The sequence below is a fragment of the Heterodontus francisci genome, chromosome 2, assembly GCF_036365525.1.
Source record: "Heterodontus francisci isolate sHetFra1 chromosome 2, sHetFra1.hap1, whole genome shotgun sequence".
In the NCBI taxonomy this organism is placed as follows: Eukaryota; Metazoa; Chordata; class Chondrichthyes; order Heterodontiformes; family Heterodontidae; genus Heterodontus; species Heterodontus francisci.
Genome location: NC_090372.1, coordinates 172,794,481 through 172,809,638, shown reverse-complemented (window position 1 = coordinate 172,809,638; position 15,158 = coordinate 172,794,481). Strand labels below are relative to the sequence as shown.

The 15,158-nt window shown below is 45.1% G+C and overlaps 1 protein-coding gene across 9 annotated transcripts in view; it reads left to right on the top strand.

Annotated features, from left to right (window-relative positions):
- enkur (enkurin, TRPC channel interacting protein) overlaps positions 1-15,158 on the top strand; it is a 366,880-nt gene that overhangs the window by 3,380 nt on the left and 348,342 nt on the right. For all 9 annotated transcript variants that reach the window (XR_010969132.1, XM_068013894.1, XM_068013868.1 and 6 more), the window contains exon 2: positions 1,226-1,338. The gene's annotated coding sequence lies outside the window, so the exon portion shown is untranslated. The remainder of the gene's footprint in view (positions 1-1,225; positions 1,339-15,158) is intronic.

Here is a 15,158-nt window from a genome sequence, read left to right as displayed (position 1 = left end):
GCACCTTGTATATTTTATACTGTTAAAGGTGCTCTATAAATGCAAGCTGTTGCTGTTGGAATTGACCATCATAAGAACTGCATATTACAGCAGGCTTGTGGTATCTGTATATGGGTTTGAAAGGGTTAATGTCTGGGACAGTGTGAGTAACACCTCCCACTGTGAGGATGTAAGAGATGACCTGAGACAGAGACTTCAAGGGAAGAGAAGCAGCATAGCTTCAGTAGCATTAGACATACTTCTGTAAAGCTGTATATAGTTCTTTAATATGTAATCAGCTAGTTATTGTTAAAACTTACCGAAGACTCTCTAATGTCTCCTAGCTAGACTAACCAAACATACAACAGTATCCTAGATGTAGTTAATATATCTGGTCTAGGCAACTCGAGACACAGCTACCAATGGTGGAGCTGTTAAAATTGGGGCTGCTTAAGAGGCCTGAATTAGATGAGTACAGATATCAGAGGACTAGAGGAGGTTACAGAGATAGGGAGGGACAAAGCCATGGAGGGATTTGAAAACAAGGATGAGAATTTTAACGTTAAGACATTGCTTGACCGGGAGCCAATGTAGGTCAGGGAGCACAGGGCTTATGTGAACGGGACTTAGTGCAAGTTAAGACACGGGCAGCAATGACCTTTCAATAGGACATAGACCTGAAATGCTTAAAAGTGTCAGCCTTGGCTTAGTTGTAGTACTCCCACCTCCAAGTCAGAAAGCTCCACTCTAGAACTTGAGCACATAATCTCAGCTGACACTGATGTATCAGTTTAACACCTCATCTAAAAGAAGGCACCTCTGACATTTAAGTGTCAGCTCTTAGTGGTATCTTTTAGGTCCACCTGAGAGAGTGGGGAGTTCTCATTGTCCTGGCCAATATTAATCAACCAACAGCATTAAAAACAGATTATTTGACCTTTCTGATGAAAGGTCACAGACCTGAAATGTTAACTCTGCTTCTCTCTCCACAGATGCTGCCTGACCTGCTGAGTATTTCTAGCACTTTCTATTTTTATTTCCAATTTCCAGCATCTGCCTGTATTTTGTTTTTATTTGGCCATTTATCTCGTCGTCATTTGTGGGACCTTGCTGTGTAGAAATTAGCTGTCACATTTCCACCATTACAACAGTAACTACACTTCAAAATTAATTAATTGACTGAAATTCATTGACTGTAAAGTGCTTTGAAATATCCTGAAGTTGTGAAATGCTTTCTTTTTTACAGGGCAAGTATAGAGCATGTTGTGTGCCCAAGGACGAATGATGTACCCTTTTCCCATTGATACGTGCACTGAAAACAGAACAGGGAACTCCTGATCACTTTAAAGATGACAGAAGGTAACAACTGTCAGGTTATATAGTTCAGGCTGAAACTACTAATTAAGCATTTAATAAGAAAGTTAAACAACCTAAGCAGATTGAACATTCCAAAGAATGAGTGGAGTAATAACACACTTAACTTCTCTCCAGCACTTTACTCAACCTTACATTTTCTGTTCCAGAATGAAAAAAGTCCCAATCCCTAGCAGTTTTTTGCCAGTCACTTTCCTAACTTACATATCATTTTTCATCAGAATTTATTTATGCAAAAAACAGCGCTTAATGGAGTCCTTATGGCTTCCAGCTTTAATAGCAGTATAGCAAGAAATAAATGGTGAACCAAGGACACCAATCCCAGTTATTTATTCATCTCCCCATTGATCCAGGCTGGGAGAATGCAAATCTGTCAATTAAAATAGATTTCAAATCATTGCAACCGTAGACTATAGGAATGCGCCAGTAACAATCCTATGATTAAGATATTGAACAATAACATGTTCAATGACAGAATATGAATGGCCACCTTTTCGTCCTCTATCCCTTCTCTGATTAATTACCAGTTTGGAAATTCTGGCCTGGTTAATGCAGTCTGTCTGCCTTATATTATAAACAATAAGGCAATCAAACTTCCCCACAAACATGCGCAATTCTTCAAGAATAATCAGCAACATCAGAGAAGAAAAATCCAAAATAACACAACTTGAATAGTTATGGGTGAGGATATTGCAGTTCTACCGAGATAACAGGATGTGTATGTCACACCTTCCAAACAGAGAAACACAGGCAGTTCCCCAGAAGCAGTCACAGCAAAATATGGCAAGTTTTCAATTCCAAACAGAAACATGGAAAGTACAGGCCCAGGAAAGGCTTAATTATCCATTCCTTCAAGTATTAATCAAAATTACCCATAGATTTTTCCACACTGCTTGTCTCCATGGACAGCCCATGACACATGATCTCTTCTCTCTCTTTTCTCTTTGGCCTCCTTGTCTCGAGAGACAATGGGTAAGCGCCTGGAGGTGGTCAGTGGTTTGTGAAGCAGCACCTGGAGTGGCTATAAAGGCCAATTCCAGAGTGACCGACTTTTCCACAGGTGCCGCAGATAAAATTGGTTGTCGGGGCTGTTACACAGTTGGCTCTCCCCTTGCACTTCTGTCTTTTTTCCTGCCAACAACTAAGTCTCTTGACTCGCCACTCTTTAGCCCCGCCTTTATGGCTGTCCGCCAGCTCTGGCGATCACAGGCAACTGATCACTACCTTCCATTTGAAGTAGTGTAAACTGTCTATGTATCTTCTCTTTCCTTGAAAACTATACAAATTAGAGATTCTTAAGATTTGAATCAAGATAGATCTCCAATGAATCTGTCACAGCAGTAAAACACAGGAGGTGAGAGGAAGAGAGAAGTTGTGATTGGTAATTTTTGTTAATTGACGAGTTTAAAATTTTGATGTAAAATGGCAACATAAAAAATTGTTTTGGGTACAATAATAAGGGGAAGAAATTGTACAGGAAAAATTTTAGATTATTTCATAAAATAATATTTTGGTATATAGCATGGGTAATTTGGCACATGCTACATGTTAAGTGTAGCATGCTTGGGAGGAACATTTGACTGGACCAATGGTTTCCAAAGCTTCTGAACCACTCGTCTGAGTTTGTTGTAGAGATTGATTAGTTAATAACTCTTGCTGTATCATGCAACTACTAGGATGATGGAAGGCAAACCAAATGAACCTTGGTCTTTTTTTCCCTCTGGCAATTCCTATGTTCTATTGCAAAATTTGAGTGCCACTGTTAGTGTCAGTTTTGAATACACTGATGTGTCCATCAGTCATATAGTTAACAAGAAGCAAAACTAAAAGTGGCCACGGTTGTGCCTGCTTCTAGACTGATGCAGGATCCAGTTAAACATTAGACGCAACATCCTTGCTTAGGCCATTGGCCTCATTCCCTCAGCATCTTGCCATTTCCAGCCCAGTCCAGATGCCACTAACTTTCTCTTTGTCAAGTTCTGCCTTCCTGTTCTTTTGCCTAGACTCAGCACCAGGTCTGTCTGCTCTCTTGGACTCAATACTTGCACCTCTGTTCTTGGCCTGGACCCACATTAAATAGATTGCAATACTGTAGCGTGAGTGCCACTCAGATTTTCTGGCAGTAAGTGTCCATTAATCTGATTGAATAAGCTTAGATTGTCAAGTACACAAGACCACAAGAAATAGGAGCAGAAGTAGACCATATGGCCCATCGAGCCTGCTCCGCCATTCAATACGATCATGGCTGATCTTGGGCTTCAATTCCAATTTCCTGGCTGCTCCCCATATCCCTTGATTTCCTGCAAGACCAAAAATCTATCTATCCCAGCCTTACATGTATTCAATGATGGAGCATCCACAACCCTCTGGGGTAGAGAATTCCAAAGATTCACAACCCTTTGAGTGAAGTGATTTCTCCTCATCACAGTCCTGAAAGATTGACCCCTTTTCCTGAGACTGTGTTCCCGTGTTCTAGGTTCCCTGACCAGTGGGAACAATCTCTCAGTTTCTACCCTATAAAGCCCTTTCAGAATCTTGTATGTCTTGTTTCACCAACAACAACCTGCATTTATATAGCACCTTTTACATAGTAAAACATTCCAAGACATTTCACAGAAACGTTATCAAGCAAAATTTGGCATCAAGCCACATAGGAGATATTAGGGCAGATGACCAAAAGCTTGGACAAAGAGGTAGGTTTTAAGGCACGTCTTAAAGGAGGAAAGAGAAGTGAAGAGTGTTAGGGAGGGAATTGGAGAGGTGCAAATATCTCCAAGGGTTGTAGGGCTGGAGAAGGTCAAAAAGATAGGGAGGGGTGAGGTGATGGAGGGATTTGTAAACAATTTTTAAATGCATTGCTCAACTGGGAGCCCATGTAGGTCAGTAGGCACAAGGGTGATGGGTGAACGGGATGGTGCATGTTAGGATACGGGCAGCAGAGTTTTGGATAAGCGCAAATTTATAGAGGCTGAAAGATGGGAGGCCGGCCAGGAGTGGGTTGAAACAATCAAGGCTAGAGGTAACAAAGGCGTGGACAGGGATTTCAGCAGCAGATGTGCTGAGGCAGGGGCAGAGTCGGTGGTGTTATGGAGGTTGAAGTAGGCAGTCTCAATGATGGAGCAGATATGGTTCGAAAGCTTATCTCGGGGTCAAATATGACACCAAAGTTGCAAACTGCCTGGTTCAGCCTCAGACAGTTGCAAGGGAGAGGAATGGAGTCAGTGACTTGAAAACGGAATTTGTGGTGGGACCGAAGACAATGGATTTGTTCTTCTCTATATTTAGTTTGGGGGAAATTTCTGCTTATCCAACAATAACAACTTCTATTTATATAGCATCTTTAATGTAATGAAACATCCCAAAGCGCTTTATAAGGAGCATTGTATTACAAAATATGACACCAGGCCACATAAGGCGATATCAGGTCAGATGACCAAAAGCTTGGTCAAAGAGATAGGTTTTAAGGAATATCTTAAAGGAGGAAAGTGAGGTAGAGAGTTGGAGAGTTGTAAGGAGGGTATTCCAGAGCTTAGGGCCCAGGCAACTGAAGGCGTGGCCATCAGTGGTAAAGCAATTAAAATCTGTGCGCTCAAGAGACCAGAATTAGAGAAACGCAGATATCTCGGAGGGTGTGGGGCTGGAAGAGATTACAGAGATGAGGAGGGGGCGAGACCATGGAGGGATTTGGAAACAAGCTTGAGAATTTTAAAATCAGGATGTTGTTTGACTGGGAACCAATGTAGGTTAGTGACCACAAGTGTGATAGGTGAACAGAATTTGATGCAAGTTAAGACATGGGCAACAGAGTTTTTGGATGACCTCAAGTTTACGGAGGGTAGAATGTGGGAGACCAGCCAGTAGTGCGTTGGAATAGTCATGTCTAGAGGGCTTCGGCAGCAGATAAGCTGAGACAGGAGCGAAGTCTGGTGAGGGGAGGTGGTGGCGTTGTGGTATTGTCACTGAACTAGTAACCCAGAGACCCAAGGTATTGCTCTGGGTACATGGGTTCAAAACCCACCACAGCAGAAGGTGGAATTTGAATTCAATTAATAAATCTGGAATTAAAAAGCTAGTCTAATGATGGCCATGAAACCATTATCGATTGTTGTAAAAACCTATCTGGGTCACTAATGTCCTTTAGGGAAGGAAATCTGCTGTCCCCTTACCTGGTCTGGCCGACATGTGACTCCAGACCCACAGCAACGTGGTTGACTCTTACCTGCCTTCTGAAATAGCCTAGCAAACCACTCAGTTGTATCAATAAAAAAGAATGAAACTGGACGGACCACCCGGCACCGACCTAAACACCTGAAATGACAATAACAACAAACCCAGCCCTGTCGACCCTGCAAAGTCCTCCTTACTGACATCTGGCGGCTTGTGCCAAAGTTGGGAGAGCTGTCCCACAGAATAGTCAGCCAACAGCCTGAGATAGTCATACTCACGGAATCATACCTGACAGACAATCCCAGACACTACCATCACCATCCCTGGGTATGACCTGTCCCACTGGCAGGACAGACCCAGCAGAGGTGGTGGCACAGTGGTATACAATAGGGAGGGAGTTGCCCTGCGAGTCCTCAACATCGACTCTGGACCCCATGAAGTTTCATGGCATCAAGTCAAACATGGACATGGAAACCTCCTGCTGATTACCACCTACTGCCCTCCCTCAGCTGATGAGTCAGTACTCCTCCATGTTGAACAGCACTTGGAGGAAGCACTGAGGGTGGCAAGGGCCCAAAATGTACTCTGGGTTGGGGACTTCAATGTCCATCACCAAGAGTGGCTTGGTAGCACCACTACTGACTGAGCTGGCTGAGTCCTAAAGGACATAGCCGCTAGACTGGGTATGCAGCAGGTGGTGAGGGAACCAACAAGAGGGGAAAACATACTTAACCTCGTCCTCACCAATCTGCCTACCGCAGATGCATCTGTCCATGACAGTATTGGTAGGAGTGACCACCGCACAGTCCTTGTGGAGACAAAATCCCGCCTTCACATTGAGAATACCCTCCATCGTGTTGTGTGGCATTACCACCGTGCTAAATGGGATAGATTTCAAACAGATCTATCAATGCAAAACTGGGCATCCATGAGGCGTTGTGGGCCATATGCAGCAGCAGAATTGTACTCAATCACAATCTGTAGCCTCATGGCCCGGCATATCCCCCACTCTATCATTACCATCAAGCCAGGAGACCAACCCTGGTTCAATGAAGAGTGCAGGAGGGCATGCCAGGAGCAGCACCAGGCATACCTCAAAATGAGGTGTCAGCCTGGTGAAGCCACAACGCAGGACTATCTGCATGCCAAACTGCATAAGCAGCATGCGATAAGAGCTCAGCGATCCCATAACCAACAGATCAGATCGAAGCTCTGCAGTCCTGCGACATCCAGTCGTGAATGATGGCGGACAATTAACTAACTGGAGCACGTGGCTCCACAAATATCCCCGTCATCAATGGTGGGGGAAGCCCAGCACATCAGTGCGAAAGATAAGGCTGAAGCATTTGCAACAATCTTCAGCCAGAGGTGCCGAATTAATGATCCATCTCGGCCTCCTCCTGAACTCCCCAGCATCACAGATGCCAGACTTCAGCCAATTCAATTCACTCTGCATGATATCAAGGAACGATTGAAGGCACTGGATACTGCAAAGGCTGTGCGCCCTGACAATATTCCGGCAATAGTACTGAAGACCTGTGCTCCAGAACTTGCTGCGCCCCTAGCCAAGCTGTTCCAGTACAGCTACAACACTGGCATCTACCCTGCAATGTGGAAAATTGCCCAGGTATGTCCTGTACACAAAAAGCAGGACAAGTCCAACCGCCCCATCAGCCTACTCTCAATCGTCAGTAAAGTGATGGAAGGTGTCATCAAGCGGCACTTGCTTAGCAATAACCTGCTCAGTGACGTTCAGTTTTGGTTCTGCCAGGGCCACTCAGCTCCTGACCTCACTGCAGCCTTGGTTCAAACATGGACAAAAGAGCTGAACTCAAGAGGAGAGGTGAGAGTGACTGCCCTTGATATCAAGACAGCATTTGACCGAATATGGCATCAAGGAGCCCTAGCAAAACTGGAGTCAATGGGAATCAGGGGGAAAACTCTCCGTTGATTGGAGTCATACCTTGCACAAAGGAAGATGGTTGTGGTTGTTGGAGTTCAGTCATCTGAGCTCCAGGTCATCACTGCAGGAGTTCCTCAGGGTAGTGTCCTAGGCCCAACCATCTTCAGCTGCTTCACCAATGACCTTCCTTCAATCAAAAGGTCAGAAGTGGGGATGTTCACTGATGATCGCACAGTGTTCACCTTTCGCAACTCCTCAGATACTGAAGCAGTCTGTGTAGCAATGCAGCAAGACTTGGACAATATCCAGGCTTTGGCTGATAAGTGGCAAGTAACATTCGCACCACACAAGTGCCAGGCAATGACCATCTCCAACAAGAGGGAATCTAACCATCTTCCCTTGACATTCAATGGCATTGCCATCGCTGAATCCCCCGCTATCAACATCCTAGGGGCTACCATTGACCAGAAACTGAACTGGAGTAGCCATATAAATACCGTGGCTGCAAGAGCAGGTCAGGGGCTGGGAAGTCTGCAGTGAGTAACTCATCTCCTGACTCCCCAAAGCCTGTCCACCATCTACAAGGCACAAGTCAGGAGTGCGATGGAATACTCTCCACTTGCCCGGATGATTGCATCAATTACCTCGACATCATCTAGGACAAAGCAGCCCACTTGATTGGCAGCCCATCCACAAACATTCACTCCCTCCACCACCGGCGCACAGTGGCAGCATTGTGTACCATCTATAAGATGCACTGCAGCAATGCACCAAGGCTCCTTGGACAGCACCTTCCAAACCCACGACCTCTACAACTAGAAGGACAAGGGCAGCAAATGCATGGGAACACCTCCACATGCAAGTTCCCCTCCAAGTCACACACCATCCTGACTTGGAACTGTATCGCCGTTCCTTCACTGTCGCTGGGTCAAAATCCTGGAACTCCCTAACAGCACTGTGTGTGTACCTACCCCACATGGACTGCAGCAGTTCAAGAAGGTTGCTCACCACCACCTTCTCAAGGGTAATTAGGGATGGGCAATAAATGTTGGCCTGGCCAGCGACGCCCACATCCCATGAATGAAGTAAAAAAAAAAGGCAATATTACAGAGGTAGAAACAGGCAGTCTTACTGATGATGTGAATATGAGGTCAGAATCTCATCTCAGAGTCCAATCTGAAACCAGGTTTTTAAACAGCTTAATGTCAGACTTTTGCCAGGGAAAGGGATAGAGTTGGTAGCTAGAGAACGGTGTTTGAAGCGGGGACCAAAAATGCCCACTTGGACGACAGTGGAGAGGCATTGGAGGAAGATGATGTGGTCAACCGTGTCAAAGGCTGCAGACAGGTGGAAAATGGATGAGGGGGAAAACGTTACCTTTGTCACAGTCACATAGGATTTCATTTGTGATTTTGATGAGAGCTGTTTCAGTACTGTGGCAGGGGCAGAAAATCTGATTGGAGGGATTCAGCATGGAGTTCTGGGAAAGTTGGGAATGGATTTGGGAGGCATTAAAGGGCTTTGGAGAAGAAAGGGAGGTTGGAGAAGGGGCGGTAGTTTGCAAGGATAGTGGGGTTGAAGGGTTGGTTTTTGAGGAGAGGGGCGTGACAGCAGATTTAAAGAAAAGAGAGACAACATCTGAAGCGAGAGAGCCGTTAAAAATTTCAACTAACATGGAGACCAGGAGGGGAAGTTGGGTGATCAGTTTAGTGGGAATTAGATCGAGGGAGCAGGAGGTGGGCCTCATGGACAAGATGAGCTCAGAGAGGGCATGAGGGGAGATGGGAGAGAAACTAGAGAAAGATGTGAGCTCAGGGCTAGGACAGGGGGGAGCATTATTGGAAATTTGGCCAGATGAACTAGTGAAAAGGAGGGGCACAGCAGATGCAACTGATTGGATGGTCTTGATTTTAGTGACAAAGACATCCATGAGCTCCTCATACTTATTGTTTGAGTAACATCTTGTTCTAGATACTTAAAATATCAAGTGATATGGGGATAGTGTGGGAAAAATGCCAATGAAGTTGAAGATCAGCCATGATGTAGTTGAATGGTGGTGCAGGCTCAAGGGGCTGAATGGCCTACACCTGCTCCTATTTCCTTTGTTCCTATATTCCTATGTGAGAGTGGAGGGGACAGGTGAGAGGAAGACACTTTGCAGTAGAGAAAAGAAGCGGGGGTTATCTTTGCATTCCAGGATGATCCTGGAATAGTGAACAGTTTTAGCAGACGAGAGTAGGCCCAATAGTGTTTTAAATGGTTCAGCCAGATCTGACGTTGGATGGCTCGACCAGTTGTCTGTCATATCCTTTCAAGCCTGTGTCCCTTGGACTTAAGGGGGTGGAGATGAGGGCTGTACCCGGTGCGGGGGAGAGGCCAGGGTGAGAGAGAGTAATGGTTTTATTGGGCACAAGGGCATCAAAGGTGGAGGTGAGCGTGCAGAACTGATTGTCCATCAAGCACCGTGATAAATTAGGGACAGTGGCTGGATCGAGAGAGACAGTAGTGAGGTAGAGCTGGGTATCGTCAGCATCTGTGTGGAACTTAATATTATGTTTACAGATGATATCGGCAAGGGCCAGCATGTCGATGAAAAATGTAGATGATAGATCCTTGGGGGATTCCAGAGGTAATGGTGCGGAAGCAGGAAAAGAAGCCATTGCAGGTGATTCTCTAACTACTACTGGATTGAGAGAATGGAACCAGGCGAGTGCGGTCCCACCCAGCTAAATGATGGAGGCGAGGCATTGGAGGAGGATGGTGGGGTCAACCATGTCAAAGGCTGCAGAGAGGTCGAAAAGGGCAAGGAGAGATAGTTTACCATGGTCACAGTCACATAGGATGTCATTTGTGACTTTCCTAAGGGTTGTTTCTGTCCTATGGCCCGATTGGAGGGATTCAAACATGGAATTCCGTGAAGGATTTGGGAAGTGACAGCACATCCAAAGATTTTTGACAGGAACGGTCAGTTGGAGATGGAACAGTAGTTTGCAAGGACACAGGGGGTCAAGGCTGGATTTTGTTTTTGAGGCGAGGACTGATGATGGTAGGTTTGAAGGAGAGGGGGACAGTACTTGAGGAAAGAGAACCATTAACAATATGAGCTAAGATGAGGGCCAGGAAGGGAATTTGGATGGCCAGTAGTTTGATGGGAATAGGATGAGGGAGCAGGAGGTGGGTCTCATGGACAAGATTAGCTTGGAGAGAGCATGAGGGGAGATGGAGAGAAACTAGAGGAAAATGAGAGTTCAGAGCAAGGGAAGGGGATTGTTAGGGGAAGTTTGGCCCAGTGGGCTAGGAGGAGGGAGAGAAGTGGCAGGTGCAGCTGAAATTGTGGTCTCAATTTTAGTGAAAAAGAAGCCCATGAGTTCCTCACACTTGTTGGAGGTGAGGGTTGAGGAGACGGGGGAGAAAGGTTTAAGAAGATGGTTTGTAGTGAAGAGAAGCTGGAGGTTATCTTTGCATTCCAGGATTATCCTGGAATAGTGAGCAGTCTTAGCAGAGGATAGTGTTTTAGTGCTTTAGCCAAATCTGGTGATGAATAGCTAACCTTTATGATTGGTATAGAAAATATCCATGAATGCATTAAGTAACATCTTTGAATATATATGTATATCTGCTGAAAATGTTCACAACAATGCCCACAACCACTGCCAAAACAACTCTAAATGGATAATAGCAAGATCATACAGATTCCTTGCCAGCTGTGGCTCATTAGTGGCACTCTCACCTCTGAGGCATGGTTTCAAGCCCCACTCCAGAGACTTCAGCACAAAGCCACAGTACTGAAGGAGTGTTGCATTGTCAGAGGTGTTGTCTTTCAGATAAAACGTTAAATCAAGACCCCATCAGCCCTCTTAGAAGGGCATAAATGATCCCAAGGCACTATTTTAAAGTGGAGTTCCAATGACACAAAAATGTCCCTAAAGTGACATTAATTGACAATCCCACTTGGTGAGAAATGGAAAAAATGCCACATTGGTGCAGTAGGGGTGGTGTTCTTCTGGGGGGTGAGGCTGAGGCGTATCATTGGGTAAAGTAGAGAGGAGTCTATTCCGTACCGAGCTAATACTGGGTGTGTATCCCTCACCTTCAAGAACACAAATTTAAGGTACAAAAGGTGAAAGCAGTAAGAGAGCCATGGAGGCAGAAAGAGTAGGAAACAAACTGAAAGGGGGAGAGTGACTGAAAAAGTCAGAGGATGAGAGACAAGCAGAGAAATAGTTGTGAGAAGAGAGAGACTCATTTGTTGCAGGGGAAGTGGAATGGAGAAAATTGGAGAGAGAAAAATAAATTAATTAAGTAGACAACACTGAAGAAAGCAATGTCTGTAAAGGTGCAAAAGCTACTTTGCTCTCTAAGAGACAAAATAGAAAAGGAAACATCTAGAAGATTGCTGCCAAGCTAAAATCATAGGTTGACTCCTCTGTCATTTTTGTGGAAATGTTCTCATTTTGACTGTTGAACATGTAGAATCATAGAAAGTTTATGGCACAAGAAAGAGGCCACTTTGCCCTTATGTGAGATAACATTTCATTTCATTTCATTGACATCAGAACATACTGATGTCACTATGCACCTGGCTCTAGTTACTGGTGTAAACCATATAAGGAACAACAACTGGAGTGGCATTGGCATTTATTAAGAAAAACAACCCATGGCCTGAATTTGCCCTGTTTTTGCTTGAGATCTAGCTCTTGCATAAAGAGACAATGGTTCATTTACACGAACTTAAATGGCAGACAAATTGCATCAGCAATGGCAAGGATTTGATACAAAAAATTTCATTCATGCCCTGGTTACATTAAGGGCTTCAGTGGATGTAAACTGCATTAAACAATGCTGCTTCATTTTCACCAGCAGGATAATACTTAGGCCAGTTCCCCAGTCAGTAACTGCATGCAAGGTTTAACTAGCTGCCATAGTTTAAAACTACTTGCCAATGTCAATCTACTAGCCTAGAGTATGGAGCAGTGGAGTTATGCTATCCTGGAATTGGCTGTCCCACTTCTAATTTGCTGCCATGCTCTTGAATTTGTCAACAGGAAATGCAAGCAATGATCTAATTCCTTCCCCTCACTTACCAGCTGCAACGTTCGGGCCAAAAGGCACCTATGGTGCACTGACCTTCAACATTGCCCAGATCTATCCCTTACCCTTCAACGATCCTCTAATCCGCATCATCTGTTCCTTCCCACGCATCACCCTTTTCTCCATCATCCTACTGCCTTCTTCCCCTAATTGGATCCCTTCTCAACCACCACCCCATATTCTGCAGCAGAAAATGCAGTCAGTACCCTTGACACTGACATGGAATACAAAAGACATCTGGCAAAACTAGCCAGATCCCTTCTCAACCACCACCAGAAAACATTGTCACCCAAGAAGTCAGGAGAGAGAAGACAGAAAGAACAGTCGAAAAGAATAGAGAGAAATGGAAAACAGGAGATTGAACTAAAAGAAAATAGAGAAGGAAAGAGAAGAGATTGAGATGAGAAAGACCAAGACAAATGGAAGAGGACAGAAAGGGAAGCAACAACACAAAGATAACAGAGGCTGGTAAAAGGGAGAATATTTCCTTGACATATCGTGAGCAATACCATTGAAGATCCACTAGTATACAAATAAAAGGTTTCAATTCATTAGATTTGGGCTGCTCTTATTTTCAGCAGATCAAATGTTAACTAGCACCTCTACCTTCATCCTGACTGAAATCAACCAACTCAATACAAATTTATATACATACATACATAGAATCTACAGCACAGACACAGGCCATTGGACTCAACTGATCTACAGCTGGGACTTGACTGAAGTGTATGCCTGAGTGCAACATTGAGCAGCACTTTTAACAACTGACACATTGGGAAATAACTTGTCAATCAATTTTTAATAAAAAGAGTAAACATTTATTAAAGGAACAGTGTTTGTCACACTGGTGGGTGACAAAAGGAATTTTTACAATGCGGATACCTTAATAGTAGTCATATCTTCCACACATTGCTATTTCACCCAATGTGTGAAATTCTCTGCTAAATAATTCAACAGGACTGCTGCTACCTGGTTACAACCTTGTTACCTTGCAATATTGCCCCCCTGTGGTAGTTTATTACTACAATCTTTGTAAGTGCTGGAATATTCTATTTTCCTTTTCCTAAGATTGGAATGAACACATTGCACTGAAGAGGACTGCTGTGCCATTTTAATGCAATTGCTTAATTCAAATTTCTGGATAATTCATATTTTGGAGATACTAAAAATGGTGTCAAATTATCATGAGTAGACTATTATATAAAATGATGGACTGCATATTAAGAGTCCGCCACCGAAATAGACGGTGGGCAAAAAAAAATGTGGCCTGCCGCACGGGGAGCACGTCACGGAGCCACCGCAATTTCAAATGCGGCAGCTCATTTGCATGGTCGCGGCGCCTGCCCCTTGTGATAATGTGGAGGGGGCGGGCAAGCCATTGCTGGCAACGGCATCCGGTGCCAATGCGCACGCGCCGGTGCCATTTTTAAAGGGCTTGCAGCCCGAAAAGTGCTTTAAAATTTTTAAAGGGCCAGTAACTTTAAAGTTTAACAAATGAATGGACAAGTCTTAACATGCATTCTCCCACCACCGCACCCCCCCCCCCCCCCCCCAATGGCATATCACAACATTCCTGCCCTCTCTTCCCCCCCCCCCCCCACCCCTGGAATACCTATATTGAAAATTGGACCTTCCCCCACCCCCGTAAAGTTCAGCACCTATGTCCTTTACGCCTTCCCATCACCCCCTGACAAATCCATGTCATTCTAACCCCGCTCCCGCACGGAGAAAGAAACCTCCTCCCCCCTCCTCACAGGTGTCGCACCACGTTTACCCGAACAGGGATTCGAAGGCACAGCATTGTCAGCTGCCAGATTAAAGATTGCAACGTGCTGGAAGAATCGCTGTGGCCTGTATGGTAAGTTGCAATTAACATATTTTAATGCAGGTTCCGTTGCTGAGTGGTGGGGCGGCCACAATGAGGCCTTGTCGCCACCACCGAGATCGGTACGGGGCCTGCCAGCCTCAGTGGCGGGCCTCCGCCATAGCGATCTTATTTGGAGCAGAAAGATGTTTTTCGTTACTTACCTGTCAGGGGAGAAATGGTGATCAAAAAAAAGTTCTCCTTTTGATCCTGTCCTGGGTATGCTTTGAGTAAAATGGCTACAACCAATCTTCCAGCTTCATGCCAGGGAGTGCGTAACACCGTTTGGGTGGTTGTGAAGGACAAGGAAGGAGATGCACCGGTTGATCGTACCTTCTTCATCAAGAAACTCCTCATCGATTGTTGTGGAATCCAAGCTACGGACATCTTCTGCCTGCAGGACTTCCCCAGCAGTGGATATTTCGACGTGACGTTTAAGAATGTGGCGGGATGCATCAAGTTCCTGAAGGTGTTCAAAGAGAAAAGGAACCTGGCACTGCAGTCCATCCTCAAAGTGGAGCCACTCTTCACGCTGCCATCACAACATGACCGGGTGGTGACAATTCACCTCTACAACCCCCATGTTCCTGTCGTGGATGTACTCACCTTTCTTGCCAGGTACGCCAAGGTGGCCGGCAGCAGCACTGATGTCAAGGACCCCTTTGCGATTTGGACCAGCAAGCGGCAGGTCAAGGTGACCTTGAAGGTCGATGCCAATGGAGCCATCATCCACCCTCCCTCCAGCTTCGCTATCGGGGGAAGTCGAGGCTTCTTGGTCTA